The sequence below is a fragment of the Triticum aestivum genome, chromosome 2B (assembly GCF_018294505.1).
Source record: "Triticum aestivum cultivar Chinese Spring chromosome 2B, IWGSC CS RefSeq v2.1, whole genome shotgun sequence".
Lineage (NCBI taxonomy): Eukaryota > Viridiplantae > Streptophyta > Magnoliopsida > Poales > Poaceae > Triticum > Triticum aestivum.
In genome coordinates this window covers 344,625,087-344,645,800 of record NC_057798.1, presented here as the reverse complement: position 1 = coordinate 344,645,800, position 20,714 = coordinate 344,625,087, and positions in this window count along the sequence as shown.

Genomic DNA, 20,714 nt, shown 5'->3' with positions numbered 1-20,714 from the left:
GCGGAGTCCGGGAAGTGAACATGGTTTTTGTGTTATGTTTGACGTAAGTAGGAGTTCAGAATCACTTCTTGATCATTGCTAGTTGACGACCGTTCCGCTTGCTCTCTTCTCGCTCTTATTTGCGTATGTTAGCCACCATACTTGCTTAGCCGCTGTTGCAACCTCACCACTTTACCCCTTCCTTTCCCATTAAGCTTTGTTAGTCTTGATACCCATGGTAATGGGATTGCTGAGTCCTCGTGGCTCACATATTACTACAACAACAATTGCAGGTACAGGTTATGCGATGTTCATGACATGAGAGCGATGCTTGCTTGTTTTGGAGTTCTTCTTCTGCTTCTTCTTTGATCAGGGGATAGGTTCCAGGTCGGCAGCCTGGGCTAGCAGGGTGGATGTCGTTTGTGTTTCATCCGTAGTCGGATGGTGCTCTTATGTAAGATGATGTTGTATTCGTGTGGCATTGTTTGCCTTATGTATGTATCCCCATCTATTATGTAATGATATCCACCTTGCAAAAGCGTTTCAATATGCGGGTCTATCCTTGGTGGGACTTTCGAGTTCCTTTTGGATAGGGTCGCATATTGGGCGTGACAGAAGCGCTCCTAAGGGGGCATGCTGCCCTCGTCCTGCTCGAGGGCGTAATACCATGTCTGTGCCGTGCCACGGAGGTGGTAGGGGCGAGCCAGGTACGCTCCAATGCGAGGGTGCGCTACCCGCGAAAGAACTGGTCGCAGTGGTTGAGCCAGTTAAGGCGGCCCTCTGTGCCGTCATAGGTGGCGAAGTCGATTTTTGCGAGCCGCGGCGGTGTCTGCGCCGGAGCGCCCTGTCGAAATGGCTCGGAGGAGCAGAGCAGGGCGGCCGGTGGCGCCTGGTTGGAGTACTCCGGGTGGCGACCTATGGTGCCAGATGGCCCGTTAAACTGCAGGGACGGGGTCGGCTGTTCGGAAGCCGTGGTGTAGACTAGCGATGGAAAAGACCCAGCCGCCCACGTAGGTATTAGCGATGGAGAGGGTGGGAACCGAACCTGGTTGATGGGCAGGCTGGCCGGAGCGGCCGGTGACAGTCCGGCGCTGGGCAGAGGTGGCACCTGGAGCTGCAGTGGCTGTTGCGTCTGCTGTGGGTGGCCAGACGTGGCAGAAACCGGTGTAGAAGTCGGCGGCCACGGCGGACAGAGCTGCCCGCGGCTGGGGACTACTGGAGGTGCCGCAGCGGCTGAGGCCTGCTAGTGTAGCCCGCCTGGAACTGCAGCAGGGATGGTCTGCTCTGGCCAGACGCGGACTGAAGCAGCCAGTGCGTCACCGGGTGGCTGTAGGCAGGGGCGCAGCTGGCGGGGTGGTGTACGGGCTAGCCAGGGAGAGGGAGATGCCCTGGACGGCCTTCACGAGGTCCCGCAGGATGCTGGTCATCTCCTCTGGCGTGAAGGCTGAGGTTGTCGGCGGCGGCGCGGGGGAGACGGGAGCCGGCGGCGTTGGGGCCGGCGGTATTGAGGCCGGCGACATTGGGGCCTCCGTTGTGGTGCTCGGCCCCGACAGCGTCGGAGCTCCGTTGGTGATCATCAGGGGAGGGGGGGCGGGCGGGCGGACAGCGAGGCGGTGGTGCTAGAGGGCAGCGGCGGCGTGGGTAATGGAGAAGACATGGTCGAACCCGAGTCTCTCGATACCAAATTGGTAGAACCAAGGGTCCTACCAGACCTTCTCCGGAGGTTGTAGGGGAAGGATGGAGCGGGGCGTGGCGATGAGCGGGCGCGCCGGCGACTGGGCGCCGTCGCGTCGGAGGAAGATGGCAGCGGCATCTAAGGTTAGAGGCGGCTAGGGTTCCGGCTCCTCTGGTAGCCGGGCAACAGGAATAATAATATTCTTATTGCTTAATCTCAAAAGGAGTCTTACAACATATATTTGTAACCTAGATAACTTGCATACGAATTAACCTAAGATAACTTGTGGGCTAAGATTGCCCGGTGGGCCTTTTACGGCCATAGGCTAAACCGGTCATAATAGTGTACAACAAACATTGATGTTCTACGTATGTTGCCTATTGACGTGTGGCTTGAAGGCCCTGGTCACATGTTTGATCCTCGTCCTTTATTTTTTAATTTGTATATGGGTCCAAATTTGTTTCATGACATGTGGGCCCCTCGGTGTGTAGTTTGTAACACTTTAGTTTGTGGGTCGAAATTTGTTCCATTCCAAGTGGACTATCGGTGTGTAGTTTTGTAGCTTATTTATAATAATTAAAGAGAACAATAGAGTTTTTTTTGCAATAATACCATGGTGCGACGTTGAAGGCAAGAAAGGACGTGCGAGAGAGCGATGACCGAGCCAAAGGGAAATCAACTAGGGGAGTTGCGGAGGTTGCAACGGTGTTTGGAGTAGTTGTGGGCCGAATGCTACGAAAATATAATCTAAACCGACCGGAATAAATGCCTACACAAATTAATCCAAGGTTGGAGTGCCCCTCTGAAAGTGCAACTATCCGTAGGTGGTTTTGGTAATTCATAACAACATATAGCTCATTGAGCTAATGCTATTCCAAGACTATTATTTCAGGAAAGCTCAATGAATGGCATGGCATGGATGATGAAAGTGGATCCCTTAAAATATCAAGGACAAAGGATTGGATCAAGCTCAAAAGCTCAAGACTCTTCATTTTACATTTTAGTGATCCAAGATCACATTGAGTCTATAGGAAAAGCCAATACTATCAAGGAGGGATGAGGTGTTACTTAATGAGCCTCTTGCTTCAAGTGCTTAGTGATATGCTCCAAATACCCTCAACTACTTTCTCACATCCTCATATGACCTAAACCCAAAGTCAAAATCGGTCACACCGATTCTTTCTATCCGGGGCCACCGAGTTCAAATGTCATAGCCACTGCCACAAACCCTAGGCAAATCGGTCTCACTGATAGGGATATCGGTCTCACCGAGATGGGATTGTAATCTCTCTGTTTCCCTGCGTAACGTTTCGGTCTAACCGAGGTGAGCGATCGGTCCCACCGAGATTGCAATGTAAACTCCCTGTTTCCCTTTCGTAACATTTCGGTCTCACCGAAATGAGCGAATCGGTCCCACCGAGTTTACTTGACCAACTCTCTGGAAAGCTTATTACCAAAATCGGTCTCACCGAGTTTGTGTAATCGGTCTTACCGAGATTACGTTATGCATTAACCCTAACCATATCGGTCCTACCGAGTTGCATGTCGGTCCCATCGAAAGTCCTAACGGTCACTAGGTTTACTAAATCGGTCCGACCGAGTTTGTTGATTCGGTCCCACCGAGTTTGGTAAATTGTGTGTAACGGTTAGATTTTGTGTGGAGGCTATATATACCCCTCCACCTCCTCTTCATTCGTGGAGGGAGCCATCAGAACAAACCTACACTTCCAACTTACCATTTCTGAGAGAGAACCACCTACTCATGTGTTGAGGCCAAGATATTCCATTCCTACCATATGAATCTTGATCTCTAGCCTTCCCCAAGTTGCTTTCCACTCAAATCTTCTTTCCACTAGATCCAAATCCTATGAGAGAGAGTTGAGTGTTGGGGAAACTATCATTTGAAGCACAAGAGCAAGGAGTTCATCATCAATGCACCATTTGTTACTTCTTGGAGAGTGGTGTCTCCTAGATTGGCTAGGTGTCACTTGGGAGCCTCCGACAAGATTGTGGAGTTGAACCAAGGAGTTTGTAAGGGCAAGGAGATCGCCGACTTCATGAAGATCTACCGCTAGTGAGGCAAGTCCTTCGTGGGCGACGGCCATGGTGGGATAGAAAAGGTTTCTTCTTCGTGGACCCTTCGTGGGTGGAGCCCTCCGTGGACTCGCGCAACCGTTACCCTTCGTGGGTTGAAGTCTCCATCAACGTGGATGTACGATAGCACCACCTATCGGAACCACGCCAAAAACATCCGTGTCTCCAATTGCGTTTGAATCCTCCAAACCCTTCCCTTTACTTTCTTACAAGTTGCATGCTTTAATTTCCGCTTCTCATATACTCTTTGCATGCTTGCTTGAATTGTGTGATGATAGCTTGCCTTGTCCAAAGATTGCTAAAATCTGCCAAACTCTAAAATTGGGAAAAGGTTAAGTTTTTAATTGGTCAAGTAGTCTAATCACCCCCCTCTAGACATACTTCAAGGTCCTACAAGTGGTATCAGAGCTTTGGTCTCCATTTGCTTTGATTTCCATAGCTTTTGGTGGTCATAGCCTTGGTTTCACAACCTAGGAGAGTATGGCGTCTAGCAAGGGAAATTATCACCGTAGAGGTCCTTACTTTGATGGTACTAATTTTGCTAGTTGGAAACATAAGATGAAAATGCATATTCTCGGACATAACCCCGTCATTTGGGCTATTATTTGTATTGGCTTGCAAGGTGAATTCTTTGATGGGAGAGAGCCGAACCGTGAAGCTAATGCGGATGAATTGAAGATGCTGCAATACAATGCTCAAGCTTGTGATATCCTCTTCAATGGCTTGTGCCCCAAAGAATTCAACAAAATCAGCCGTCTTGAGAATGCAAAGGAAATTTAGGATACTTTGATTGATATGCATGAAGGTACTGACTCCATCAAGGAATCTAAGCTGGATGTGCTCCAAAGCCAGCTTGACAAGTTCAAAATGAAGGATGGTGAAGGTGTCGCTGAAATGTACTCTAGGCTTGCTCTTATCACAAATGAGATTGCCGGCTTAGGGAGTGAAGAGATGACCGACATATTCATCATCAAGAAGATCCTAAGAGCATTGGATGGAAAGTATGATACCGTGTGCACATTGATCCAAATGATGCCAAACTACAAAGATCTCAAGCCAACAGAAGTCATTGGAAGAATTGTTGCTCATGAGATGTCACTCAAGGATAAGGAGGAATTTCACAACAAGTCAAGTGGTGCTTACAAAGCCTCATGTGAAGCTGCCACATCATCAAATGAGAAACAAACCTTCAATGAAGAATTGAGCCTAATGGTGAAGAACTTCAACAAATTCTACAAGAGTAGAAGCAAAGAAAGAAGCTCTAAGTCAAGGTCCTACAATGACAAAAGATCTTCTAGTCGAGAGTGCAATTGCTACAATTGTGGGAGACCCGGACACTATTCCAATGAGTGTACGTCACCCTACAAAAGAAGAGAAGATTCTCCAAAAAGAAGAAGCAAAAGAGAAGAATCACCACCAAGAGAGAGGAGGAGTAGAGATGATCGTTATGAACGAAGACTCTCACGGAGAAGCAAGGATTCAGAAAGGAAGGACAAGTCATCAAGGAGCTACACAAAACGAAGACATCAAGCTCATGTTGGTGAATGGGTATCCGGCTCCGACTCCGACAGTCACTCCGAGAGAAGCTATCACTCCGACTCCGAATATACTCAAGATGAAGGTGTTGCCGGTCTAGCTCTTGTGTCAACCAACTCCTACGACATATTTGACTCACCAAATGAAGGAATTGGAAGATGCTTCATGGCCAAAGGCCCAAAGGTAACACATCCCGAGTATGTTGATTTCAATAGTGATGAAGATGACTTGCTAGGTGATGATGATTTACTTGTTGACAACTCTAGTGATGAATACTATGATGAAACGTCAATTAATCATGCTAATCAAGATAAAACGAATGACAATGATAAGGAGAAGATTGAGCTTCTAACTAAAGAACTAAACACTCTTAGGTTAGCTCATGAAACTATCTTCGAAGATCATCGAGAACTTTTAAGGGCTCATGACAAGTTACGCTTTGAAAAGCTCAATCTTGAGCAAGAACATGAGTTCTTAAAAGCAATCAATGATGATCTCCATAAGAAAAGTTCTTCTTACATTCCCAAGCGTTTACTCTTATCTACTTACATGCCTCAAGTCAATTCTAGTAACAAGTACAAGAAAGATCCTTCCTCTAGTAGTAACAATAATAATGCCAAATCCAATATTGTTGCTTCTAGTAGTTCTCTTGATTCCACTAATGATTCTCTTAGCCAAGTTACACTTGAGCAAGAAAATAGCTTATTGAAGGGAATTATAGAGAAAGGTGTATACAAGAGCCTTGCCGGGAGTAAGCACTTCGAGGAAATTGTACGCAAGCAAGGAAGGCACCGGAAGAATCAAGGTGTTGGTTTTGAACGAAAGTTCAATGCCAATGGAGTTTAGTGGGAAGAAGATCAATACCCCAAGACAAAGTTTGTTCCTCAACAAGAGAAGTATGATCCTACTTCCTTCAAGGGAACACAAGCACAAGATGATCTTCCACCACAAGACCACAAGAACAAAGGCAAGGACAAGCTTCAAGAGGAGATTTATGCATTTGAAGAAGCACCTAAGGCCTTGGTTAAGTGGGTTCCCAAGACTACGTCAAGTTCTACTTCATCAAGTACGACTACAACTCCAAGGATTCCCATCAAGATGATGTGGATACCGAAGAAGAAGAAATAGAGAGTTCTTGAGGGTGACTCCGCCAACATTCTTCACTCATATCATTATGGCAAGGACAAGTGCAATCAACTTCCACATCTTGCACTAGTTCAAGGAGTCACAAACACTCATGTTGGTAAGGCAATGGACAAGGTAACCTAATGATTTCATGGACGTCATATTGTGTGTGCATCACTCTATGTCTATGGATATTCTTGTTTGTTCCTTGTGGGACTAACCCATGTAGGTATGTTGAAAGTGTAACTCACTCCATAGGATTGCTCCAAATGATCTACATCAACATTGAGCATCCACATCTTCAACACCTACATGAAGTCATCATCGACAAAACCCAAGGTTAGTTCATCCCTCTAAAAGGGGATCACACATCTAGGGGGAGCTTAACTCTAAGAATTGAGTCAAAGCAACTCTAGTGATGTGAACACATCAATGCATTATGTAAAAGTGGTAACCCCACTTGATCTTAAACGATGAGTATGACCTATGATCAAATGTTCTCATTTGACTCCTAAGTCAATATACTTATATATAGATGACCTAGTCATCGCCAATTGTTTGATAGATGCTAGAATTGGTTGTGCATGCTTTGCCACATATTTCATTTGCCATTCTATTGTGTGAGCATGTTGGTTGCATATTTTTCTCATTCAAGGACATCCACTTGTTGCTTTGATTGTTTGGGTTCTTTTTCTTTCTGCCAAGTGGATGGACAAGAATGCCTAAGAACTTTCCCTAACTATCTATGCTTTTCACGTCTCAAACTCTATTCATGCTACATCACAAAATTTGATCAAGTCAGATTCGAACCACGCTGTGTGAGGAGCACTCGGAGTCCCCGATTCGTCATAGACTTAAACTTCCAAAACTTCTTTGTGATTGTCGGTCTGATCGATTCATCCATTTCGGTCCTACCGAGATCACTAAGTCGATCTAGGTTTTCAATCTCGGTGCAACCGATTTGAACATTTCGGTCACACCGAGTTGCTGTAACTGTATACAGTTATGCATCTCGGTGCCACTGAGTTGTTCCACTCGGTCACACCAACAGGGTCGGGCTATATATACTCACGGGCAAAATTTTGGAAATTTCTCCAAACCCCTTCACCCGCGCATAGCTCGCTCTGCCTCCAGGGTCTCCGGATCGTCTCCTCGTCGCCAGCCACCTCCTATCGCTGGTCTCCGCCGCCGTCAACGGAATTCACCACTGCCGTTGCCGCCGTAGCGAGTTCATCGCCAAGCTAGGGTATGGACTCGATCACAGTGCTATGCTCGTCTGATTCCTAGCACATTGTGTTCATTATGATTCTTGCCACGATTGAAACACTCCTATCCAGTCAATACAATCCTTAGAATAGATGTGATTTGAAAATTTAGGGTTAGGTTTCCGCCGAAACCATCTCGGACCCACCGAGTTGAAAAACCCGGTCCCACCGATTTGGCTAATGCCATTGCACTAGTAACTCTCGGTCTGACCGAGAATTGCTAATCGGTGTGACCGATTTTAAAACTTTGTGAAACCCTAGCAGTCTTGGTGCCACCGAACTGTGACTCGGTCCAACCGAGTTCACCAGTTTAGGTTCCAAAACTGCTTCGGTATCACCGAGTTTGAAAATCGGTTGATCCGGATGCTTTCTGTGGAAAACTAAAACTGAGTTTTTGAATCATTCTTTTGCAAAAATCTCTGCATTTTGTGATGCTCATCCATTCTATCTCATCTATAACTATTCACAGGGTCAGCAGTCAGTGATTTCAGCATGTCAGACCAAAGTGATAGTCAGAACAAGTCAGCAGAGCAGATTCACATGAGTGAGGGCACTAGTCCCTCAAGTTCTTCAGATGATGGCAGCAGGAGCACCCCAAGCAATCTGCCTAAAGCTGCCACCAGGACAAGGAAGAAGAGAACCTCAGAATCTGAGGATGAGGATTATATGGCAGAAGAAGATGAGGCAACTTCCAAGAAGGTAGTGCTCAAAAAGGAGTATGGCTCAGCAAAGACCACAAAGCCTGGACTGAATAGGAAGGTTCCTGCCAAGAGGACACCTATGCTGAAGGTCAGAGGATCAACTCAATTGCCTGAAAAGACTGATCCCAAAGAGCCGGCTATAGAAGGAAAGAAAAGGAAGGAAAGGGTCAAAAAGACCATGGCCAGAGTTGTTGGTCAACCTTCCATGATGGAAGAGGAAGAAGAGGTTGCTGCACGAGCACGCAAGGCACAAAAGCTGATGGGTGATGCTATAAAGTCAGGGGCTGCAACATCAAAGCCCAAAGAAGCACCCAAAGCTACCCTCAAGCCCAAGAGTGCACCAAAGAGGAATACCAGGAGTATTCCAGCTGCGGAGAAGAACAAGGCCCCAGTGCCTGAAGTTGCTGATGAGGAAGAAGATGAAGGACAAGTCCCGAGGAAGCTAAAGCCCAAGATTCCAGACCACAATGATGCTCATCATGTGGCTGAGGACATGAATATCAGGAGAGACTCAGGGTTGAGGCTATGGAGAATGACAGATCCATATGCCACCAGGAGAAGGACTGCTGTTGATTACAGGTTCCATACAAAGGAACAGCAGGACTTCTATGAGACAATCTTGTTGGACAAGAAGCCCATAGTGTGTGATATGAGGTGGGTTGACTGGACCTACATAAAGGAAAATGAAGAACACTATCCTGGAGTGCAACACAATTTTGTTGCTTGTGGAGTTGCGGATTTTGTTGGGCAGAAGCTCACCAACTGGAATGATGAACTCATTATGCAATTCTACTCCACAGCACACTTCTATCCAGATGGGAGGATAGTTTGGATGTCTGAAGGTACAAGGTACCAGTCAACCGTTGAGGAATGGGCCAATCTGATCAATGCCCCAAAGGAGAGTGAAGATGACTTGGATGTCTATGCCAAGAAGAAGATGGATCACAATTCCATGGCACATATGTACAAGGAGATCCCAGACAAAGCTCTTGAGACACATAAGTTTGGGTCAGTTCATTTTCTTCTGTTAGGGCTGCCAACGATCAACTGGATCTTAAGGCACACTCTTTTGCCCAAGTCAGGTGACCACAACATGATTAGAGGGCATGCTATCAACATGCTACACTTGTTTGATGTGCCACAGAAATTCAAGGTCATGAGCCTTATGGTTGAGACCATCAAGAGGACTGCAGCATACCAGAAGAGAAGTTGTGGATATGCCCCACAGATTCAGGAGTTGATTAACTCAAAGATGGGCACATGCAAATATCTGTTGGATAAGGAACACTTTGCTTTTTATCCAGACTTTGAGGATAATCAGGTTGTAATGAATGAGAATGAACCATCATCAGTGCAAGCTCAAGAGAAGAAGGAGAAAGCAAAGAGAGAGAAGGCTGCCAAGATGCCAACTCAAGAGGAGGCATCTGAGTACTTTTTGAAGAACAAGCAGGAGCAGCTTGGTTACTTGATAGCATCAACACTGAGGATTGAGAAGGGGTTGGCCACCCTAACTCAAAATCAGGAGAGCCTGGAAAGAATCATGGAACAGAAACTCTATGATCTAGATGTCAAAGTAACTGATATTCAGTCAGTTGTGGAGCAGCTTCAGGATGACATGCAGGAGAGGAAGGGCAAGACAACAACTGATGCATTTTCCAGAGTGCCTAGAGCTCAGAGGTTAGCTGTAGTGCCTATGACAGACACTAGAGCCACATCATCTGCACCAGCTACAACTCCTACAGCTCCAGGGCAACCAGCTCCAGCACCAACTCCTCCAGCTCCATCCACATCAACTGAAGCCTTCATCCAAGGAGCCATCTCTACACCACCACCTGAAGATCAAGCGTGAGAGTCGATCTAACACTATGCATTTTCTATGAACTTTTTGGTAACTTGTTGCCAAAGGGGGAGAAAAATGTATAGATCATAGGCTTCGAGAGAGAGAGGGAGAGTGTTGCTTTTGTTCTCTCTTGCTTTGGTGGTTCAACTTTGTTTGCTTTTGATTGCTTGAGATACTATGCTATTCTCTATGAGATATTGATGATCATGTGTTTGATCATAAGCTACACTTATGCCTGTTTGATGATATTATCTTACCTATCCTTATATGATCATTCACTTTGCTTGGTGATGAGTGCATGTATTCAATCTTTATTATTTTGAGCGCTCCACCAAGATGTATGTGACATGGAAGAGTAACCCATGAGCCTAATTCCTTGTGCATTTGCAGTCCAAAGCAAATCTTAAACTAGGCACAAATTTAGGGGGAGCTCTTGCTTATCACATACTTCTCAAAGCGACGATGTTTTTTCAATCTTATTATCATTTGTCGAAGCTTTGATCTATATGTTGTCATCAATTACCAAAAGGGGGGAGATTGAAAGTGCAACTATCCCTAGGTGGTTTTGGTAATTCATAACAACATATAGCTCATTGAGCTAATGCTATTCCAATACTATTATTTCAGGAAAGCTCAATGAATGGCATGGCTTGGATGATGAAAGTGGATCCCTCAAAATATCAAGGACAAAGGATTGTCTCAAGCTCAAAAGCTCAAGACTCTTCATTTTACATTTTAGTGATCCAAGATCACATTGAGTCTATAAGAAAAGCCAATACTATCAAGGAGGGATGAGTTGTTGCTTAATGAGCCTCTTGCTTCAAGTGCTTAGTGATATGCTCCAAATACCCTCAACTACTTTCTCACATCCTCATATGACCTAAACCCAAAGTCAAAATCGGTCACACCGATTCTTTCTATCCGGCGCCACCGAGTTCAAATGTCATAGCCACTGCCACAAACCCTAGGCAAATTGGTCTCACCGATAGGGATCTCGGTCTCATCGAGATGGGATTGTAATCTCTCTGTTTCCCTTCGTAACGTTTCGGTCTAACCGAGGTGAGCGATCGGTCCCACCGAGATTGCAATGTAAACTCCCTGTTTCCCTTTCGTAACATTTTGGTCTCACCGAAATGAGCGAATCGGTCCCACCGAGTTTACCTGATCAACTCTCTGGAAAGCTTATTACCAAAATCGGTCTCACCGAGTTTGTGTAATCGGTCTTACCGAGATTACGTTATGCCCTAACCCTAACCATATTGGTCCTACCGAGTTGCATGTCGGTCCCACCGAAAGTCCTAATGGTCACTAGGTTTACTAAATCGGTCCGACCGAGTTTGTTGATTCGGTCCCACCGAGTTTGGTAAATTGTGTGTAATGGTTAGATTTTGTGTGGAGGCTATATATACCCCTCCACCTCCTCTTCATTCGTGGAGAGAGCCATCAGAACAAACCTACACTTCCAACTTACCATTTCTGAGAGAGAACCACCTACTCATGTGTTGAGGCCAAGATATTCCATTCCTACCATATGAATCTTGATCTCTAGCCTTCCCCAAGTTGCTTTCCACTCAAATCTTCTTTCCACCAGATCCAAATCCTATGAGAGAGAGTTGAGTGTTGGGGAGACTATCATTTCAAGCACAAGAGCAAGGAGTTCATCATCAACGCACCATTTGTTACTTCTTGGAGAGTGGTGTCTCCTAGATTGGCTAGGTGTCACTTGGGAGCCTTCGACAAGATTGTGGAGTTGAACCAAGGAGTTTGTAAGGGCAAGGAGATCGCCTACTTCGTGAAGATCTACCGCTAGTGAGGCAAGTCCTTCGTGGGTGACGGCCATGGTGGGATAGACAAGGTTGCTTCTTCGTGGACCCTTCGTGGGTGGAGCCCTCCGTGGACTCGTGCAACCATTACCCTTCGTGGGTTGAAGTCTCCATCAACGTGGACGTACGATAGTACCACCTATCAGAACCACGCCAAAAACATCCGTGTCTCCAATTGCGTTTGAATCCTCCAAACCCTTCCCTTTACGTTCTTGCAAGTTTCATGCTTTAATTTCCGCTGCTCATATACTCTTTGCATGCTTGCTTGAATTGTGTGATGATAGCTTGACTTGTCTAAAGATTGCTAAAATCTGCCAAACTCTAAAATTGGGAAAAGGTTAAGTTTTTAATTGGTCAAGTAGTCTAATCACCCCCCCCCTCTAGACATACTTCAAGGTCCTACACCCTCGCAATGTAAATAGCTCCGGCTTTGCGAGGGATGGAGAGGTAGCTTCAATGCGTGGAAGATACGGTGTGAGAAAGTGAGGTCAATCGAGAGACATATAGATAGAGAGACAAAGTGAGTGTGGTCCGACATTCATTGAACAGATATATATGCTCTGGAGAGATATTGTCCGATTGAGCTTTTGGCAAGGGTGAGGGCTGTAAGATAGAGCTTGAGAGATGATCCAGTCACAGACGTGTAGATATATTTTGTGCGTGGGAGGAAGGAAGGTCAATCGATCACATAGGGTCGCCGTGCGATCGAAAGAGTGAGATGGGTTGGAGAGAGTGACCTAGATAGACAATGTGCGTGAGAGAGTATACAATGTGAATAGGTTGAATTGGGCTCAAACATGGTGATATCTCGTTTTTGTCCGAGAAAGAGCGAGGTCAATCAAGACATACAAAGAGAGAGCGAGAGAGAGAGAGAGAGAGAGAGAGAGAGAGATTGAGTGAGCGTGGCCCGCCATGAGGTCGAAAGAGTGGGTGCGGCTTGGATGGACTGACCTAGATAGACAATCTGCTTGAGAGAGTATAGAGTGTGTCGATCGAGGCCCGAACAGGGAGATATATCATTTGTGTGTGAAGGAAAACGAGGTTAAACGAGACTCGGATAAAGAGAGCGAGATTGAGCGAGTGTGGCCCGCCGTGCAGAAGAAAGAGTGAGACAGTCTCGAGGGAGTGACCTAGATAGACAACGTGCGTGCATGTGCATGAGAGGTTGGGGGGGCTAGATAGGCAATGCATGTATTTAGCGCGAGAGGGTGAGAGGGAGAGGGAGAGAGAAATCCACGTTAGAATTGGAGATCGCTACGTGACACACACTCTAATTCAAATAACTAATTATGTGACACACACACTAATCCACGTTAGCATGGATACCGTTCCGATTTTTTTTTCAAATAACTCCTCATTAATTAATTTATAGTACTCCCTCTGTTCACTTTTATAAGACCTTGAAGACATTTCATACAATGTGCAAAACAGTTCATTTTAAGTTGTATGAAACACTTACAAAAGTGAACAGAGGGAGTATCTCGTTTCGAAAGACTAATTATTGCAAGGAAAACACGGGCATGGTAATATATACATATTCGTTTGCAAATGAAAGAAGATACGTTTGCATTCTCAAATGTAGGCGCACTAGGCAGACCAGGGTCGTGTCGGGGTGGTCGCGTGTGTCAGACGGACGCGTAGCACCCAGCCACCCACCCCCTCCCTCCCTCTCCCACTCCCCCACCCCCCCAAAAGGACGACGACAAAATAAGTTCGCGCTTCCACATTTCGGATTGAAATATCTGGCGGCCCCAATTCCAGCCCTGCAAAATCTCCCTTCTCCACCGCCCCCTTCCGTGCCCAGATTGCTCAAATCCCTAATTTGCCGCCAACCCAAGCAAAGTTCGAATCGCCCCTCGTCTCATCTCTTTCCCCACCTCTGTGCCGAACGACGACGACGAAGACGACGGTTGCGCTTTACTACCGCACCCGAGCTACCTCATCTACGCCCTTGTCCACTGCACCGGGTGGTACACCGACAACATCGGCCACTGCAACCGACGTGCCTCACAGACACCGACTTCCACCGCATCAGGTGCGCTTCACCGACACCGTCTCCCAACTCACCGGGGCTACTTCACCGGGCACATCGTCGCACCTCCGCCCCCGAGGTCGTTGGAGATTCACCAACGGTCTCGTCCACTGCATCGTAGCTCTCCACTGCCACTCAAGATCTACATCCGTGCGTGGCCAGCCAACACCAGCGCATCACCCTCAACGGCTCTGAAGTGACCCGCACTCTAGCTAGGCGAGCATTCCCAAACGCCAGCCCGAACTAGGTATCCACACATCACTCCCTTGTGCACTGTTCCGACGATGTTTGGATATCCTTTCACTGCTCTCTTAGCTTACACGCCTATGCAACTCTGACTTTAACTCTTAATTCTTTTGGAGATATCATCTGAAACAAGCAAATCCATTTTTAGTGAAGCATGACGGCGCTACGGGATCTGGTACACATCCTGCACACCCGTATAACCTTGTAAGTATCTGTCCTCCGGTATAACATCAAGGTCGATTCCTCTTATTTGATCAACCATTCGCCATGTCAAAAATGCAAAGGGGGATGCAAGGAGCACAAGGCCTGCACATCCAAGCAAGTGGTAACATGGACTTGTACATGGAACATCCCAAGCGCAAGTAGAGCTGCAGTGAGCCTATACAACGAGCTAGCGTAAGTCCCTGCATTTCATTTAATTTGTACTGGCATTCGTGTATGATTTGTGTGCAGTGGCGGATCCACGAATTCAAGTTACCAGGGGTGAACATTTAACTTAAAAAATATGAAGGCACTTGCACTCCGGAAATCAACATTACTTGAGAAATGTGAAGCTACATGCACTTTGAAAACCAGCTAATGATCCAAAGTAGTTTAGATTATAAACACTAAATGATGCAAGCACCAAAAAATACAAAATGCAACATGGTGTACAAGGACTACAAACATGGTCTGTACCTGCTTGAATTATTCGTTCTCTGGCTGAAAATATCAAAGTGTAATTGCACCTGTAACCAGTGCGCAAACCTCATATCAATATATCTATCCTGCACAAGTATGCCAATAGTTTCAAACAACAGATTAGAAAAGTATTTATACTATGTTGTCATGATACGGGGACTTTCTGGTAGATGGCCTCGACGTTTCCTCAAGCTATGAAATGCACTATAATTTGCTTGTCATCAATGCCTGCAAATCTCTGTCTCTCTCAACATAGCAGATCATCATTAGACAGTAAATCCTTCAATGAGCTTGCAAAATGCTTGCATTAGATCCCTCATTATACACTATATGTTCATCACCAGGAGCATGTAAAATGTTTGCATCAAATCCTTCATTAGCGGTCTGTTCATTAGACAATTCAGGCTCAAGAACAACATGAGCTTGTATGTTTGCACCGGAAACTTGATTAGATACATTAGATTCAGTCAGTTCAGTATTGATTGGGGGAGTTATAAAATAAGTAGAAATTGGTTTCATTTTCTCATAGATTCCCTACATACAAGTAGTTTTACAACACCGTCAGGTTTAACTATTGGCCTGTTGAATTCGATATAATCAGGGATGTGATGTACCTGCTCGTCACGCATGCTACTCTTGCAAGTTGCGACTGTCCGTTTGCGCAAGCTCGATGCTAGCCCGTGCTGCCGCCGCTGCCTCCCACGCAGGCTACACCCAGGGGTGGATCTTCATCTTCTTGTCCTTCCGTTCGCTTGAAGCCTGGCGACCGCCCTCCAACGAGGGTGCGAGGAAGTGCTGTGTCGGTCTGTCTAGCGACGGCTCGGTTAGGAGCAAACTAGACTGGAGGCTGGAGCAAATGAATTGGGATTTTTCCTGCTGTCGATCGATATGGGAGGCGCTCGTTTGGGCTGCGAGCCTACTATAGGGCCTACCTTGCACTTATGTTATTGGCCCATCCAAATCGAAAGATTTTTCTTCATTTTTTACATTGCCTGCTCATGCATTGGTATGAACAAAACTAGCCTGGGCCAACCTGGATGACTCAAACTAGGTGCACACTTTCCAGCCACCTGAGGCAGCCGCCCATACTAGCCCCTATGGTGGCGTCGTCCCTTTTTGCGTGTATGATTGGGTAGTGAAAAATATTCCAGTGGCGCTTTTGATTTACCCACAAGATGGTTGAATTGCTTGTTTCTATGAACTGAGTTCGCCAATAATGTGAAGGATGCCAGTCTTTTCATCCTATTGTAGATTGCTTAGATCTCGACATGCCAAAAGTAATCGCATGAAATATACAGTAAAAGCCAGTGTGATGTGTGTGGCTACAACTAGTCTAACTACACGTCCTTATATAACATATCAAGGACACACCATCTTACCAGATTAACCATTCGACTTACCAATGCAGTGTGGGAAGAGAGAAGTATTGGGACTGCGTATCCAAGTAATTGATGCCATGGACTCCTTCGTACAACCTTGTAAGCGAAAAAGAAGTTGCAGTGTGCATGTACAAAGAACTAGCATAAGTTCAGTTACCTGCTTCTCAGAATTTTAGTTAGCCACTTATTGCAAAATTGTTCAATTACATTGCTTGGATTAATTTAGTTTGCTACTGATTACATAATGCCATAGCCTGTTAATCCTATTGTAGACTGCGCCTATCTATGTGTTTGATACTTATGTTTAGAATTACCTATTTGCCTTAACTTAAATAGCTACTTGTTTGTTTAACTGCTTTGCTGCTGCAACAGCGGGTTACAATGATGTTAATAACTACTTTTCAACATCCAATTGAAACTCTTTAATTCCTTGTTTGTTTAACTGGTTTGCTGTTATAACTCCCAGTTGAGATGTTTTGCTAACTTCAACTTTTCTGAATCCAATCGGAACTTTAATGGCAAAACAGGTTAGCCCAAGATCAAAGAGGGAGGTCCCATGGATGTTGCATCATCCCACAACAGTGGCACCGGCCCAATCGTGCATTATGAATTGCCAACTGCTGATGCTCTAGAGGCTAAACTAGTGGTAGAAAGAGATTCTGCTTCTGCACTTAGAGAGATGAAGTTGACATGTTGAGGAAGCAAACAACATAATCACAAGCAGTACTCAAGACAACCATTAAATATTTGGTGGATTTCAAAACGAACCAAGCTAAGACTGACCACATTGTTAAGGTCCTGAAGGAAAAAAGGAAATTAAATCCCCACTTGGTAAATCATAGGTGAAATGTTCTTTCCATCATTGAATAACCTTTGTGTTGTTTGTTCATGTAATCAATCAAACCATTTGTTTTAGAGATCATGTAATAATTGTTTTTTGTTTTTTGGTTTGTAATTTTATTTGAGCACAAGTCTGTATTAATTGATAAGACTTGGAGACATTTCATTTGGATTGTTGTGCCAGACCTACAAATATGCCAATCGGGCTGAATGTGCATTCAGCAATAATAGTAGTATAGATGGACCATAAGTGGCACGCATCAGAAAGGGCCAAGATGCTGGCTAAAAGAGGATGTTGTTGTAGCAAAAAAAAGTATAGCGGACTGGTTTATGCATGTTAGTTGATATTATTGATCCATATACTCTATAAGTGTTTATATGTCTGTTAGTTATGTACATTCTTGGTTGATTGACTCAGTATTTGAATCTTGATACATCGCTTGTGTACATATCTAAATGGGAGTACACATTATGCCGCGTGTGACATTTGAGTTGGACATGAAGTGTTCCAAATATTCGAAATCACCTTAAACAGGATTCCAGCTTCTGAATTTGAGTATCGACATTTGTAAACCATATTCATATATGACAGTGGAATACATCTTTGTCGTCCTTTTGAAGATATATAAAAACACATAGAATGATTTATAAAGATTCATATAGGAATATAAAATGGATTCAGATTTAGTTGCCAGGGTAAACGTGGATGCTTATTGTCCCAAAATTCGAAAGAAGCGGCAAAATGTCCACTCCCACGTCGGTTGCCCAAAGCCAAGTGTTTGGGAGATGGAAATTACTGTCTACCCATTACACGGACAATCCATCGGCCTGATTTCCACTGCTCTAAATAGGGGTAGGTTAGTAACTTCAATTAGACATGACACGACCGCCTCTGAGCCCATTCCAACACAGTGGGCATCAAACATGGGCGGCAAAACACATTTGATTCAAGCTCGTCCGAAATACCTCTGTTTCTCCCTTTGTTCCCCATTCATACACGATGGGGGGCAAAACAAACTCGACTTGGCCCAAATCGATGTAGTAAAATATTTTCAATAGGGGCAGGTTTGTAACTTCACTCAGACGTGACACAACCGCCCTACCTGTCAGCCCCGTTCATACACCATGGTCGCCAACCACCCTCTCCTCGCCTGAAATCGCTCTGGGCAAAAATTGGCGAGATGCGAGATTACCGTCCTATCCCCAACCGACGAGACGTCCAAATTTTAACGGGGGCTAAGTTCGTAACTTTCCCATATTTCAGACATGCGCGTCCCAAACACATGGTTCCACGTACCTCTCCCTCCATTTTCCCATTCATACACCATCCGCGCTAGAACACCATCCCCACACCAGCCTCCGTCCGCCACCCCATCCATCGCCGCTGTCCTCCACCACATCCATCACCACTGTCCTCCACCATGCCGGAGCGCCTACCAAGACCGCGTCGTCCACTTCTAGAGATGGACATTTCTCATCCATGGCGATGGACCAATAGCCTTGCATCGCATCCTCTCGCTTCATCGTCGTTGTCGTCCTCTTTGCTGGGGCCGCTCACACGACCTTCCCTTCCACTGCAATGGGACTTATCCCCTGATGCACCCGTCTATCGTCGCAGATCTGCTTCAACGCCACCGACAGCCATCGCACCCCCGATGCCTACACGACGCTGCAAGAGAGGTGGTACTTCATATCTCCTCAACTTTTTGATCTCAAGCAGAAAATAGATCTTAACTTGGTTACTCTACTTTCTTTTCAGCTCTTAGAATTTAGTTCTTAGTTCGAAGGAAACAATGGATGCTAAATATCATTTCTCTGGTTTGCAGCTTCAAATCTGCCATGGCACAGTCATAATACGGTTTAATTGATCATGTTGGTTATGTGGTGGTTTCTTTAATAGAAATCGGAGGGGAAACCCTCTTTTGCTAAAAAATATGCTTAGAGTTTCCCCCTTTTACGATCACTATACGATCAGAATACGTGCTTCGTGTCATAATAACACTGCTCCACCCATCAAGCTAAACAGGCTTAGTTGTTCAAATACGAATATGATATTATTAAAACAAAGTCATTTAATTGGTCAGCTAAATGTTCCTAAATTAGTTTCAAAAATGCATGTTCGCCGCTCGGGTGTGTATCTCTACAGGGTGCCCACGGTGGGCCGGCCCACCCTGGGATTTTGGGTCATCCCAGGCCCTGATTCCCCTCTGTTCTGCTGCGCGCTTCCGATCTCTACTCGCCCCCAGCCGCCTGCCTTGTCGGCGACTTGCCGTCCCCGGATGACATGACTCTAGGAGGAGACACCGGACTAACAGGAGGTCAGGAGCCGCTCACCCAACAGCGTCACCGCTGCCCGGGCGCGCCGCCGTGCCTACCTTCCTAGTCCGTTCAGGGCTCAGGCGTGCAGCACCCACCAAGCCAACCCAATTTATCCTGAGATACGTCCTTAACACTCAGCAGCCACTCCTCATCACCCATTTTCTAATTGATTCATTACTCATTAGGCAGGACTGTCATTAGGGTTTGTTGTGTGCTCAGTGCTGCCTACCCTTAATGGTTCAGATGTATTTTGGTAATCTTTAGTACCTCTAAAGTTCACAGGGTTTTCAAAATTCCGGCCCTCGGAACAGACACTAGTCATTTTGGATTGTTGATCGTAGTGACATTGACCAAGATTACTATTGCAAGCCAGGTTTGTTGACAATTTTACTTGTCTTTCTTACTCATTCGATATAATATCCAATTATTCACGTCGATTAGTTGCAAACAATAAGTGCTAGACAAACTTCTTCATTCAGATTTTGGACGGTCTCTTACTGCAGTTACAATTCTGCATACTTGTCCTAGTAAGCTCACAAGTAAATGATTGATTCACTACATCTATGCTTGCCTTGTCATATTTATTGTCAATATTCTTTTAGGGTAGACCACCCTGTTTCTAAATACTGGAACCGTAGACATGAGTGAATAGTATTTCTCTATGTGATCTCTTCCATCATGTGTGGGCAACGAATACTGCATTGTATAGAAAGAAAGTGTCATTTCCAGCTTTTACATAGGTTTCGATCTTTTACATGGAATACAATCTGCCTACTTGCTTTGTGTCGCACTACCAACACTCCACCCTTGAAGCTAAACATTATGCCACTCATAATTCCTTAGTTTATTTGTTCAAATACGAATTTCATATGATTCTAATGTTCCTACTTCAGTTTTGAAATGTTTGTCTGCCTGTTATAGAGACATAAGGGGTTTGTATTTCTGTGTGTGGTCTGGTCAGCACGGTTGGGGGTGAACTTTGCATATGCAGGGGGTTATAGGTAGACACTCTTCGAGTTGAATCCACAATGCATTCCATAGATAATCTGACTACTTTTTATGTTTTCATGAATCTCAGATTCTGAACAGCATCATAATGATTATGAGCTTGCGCGCATGAAAAGAATAAAGCAGAACAATGCCATGGCTGTGAAACTTGGCATTAAGGGACTGAAATCA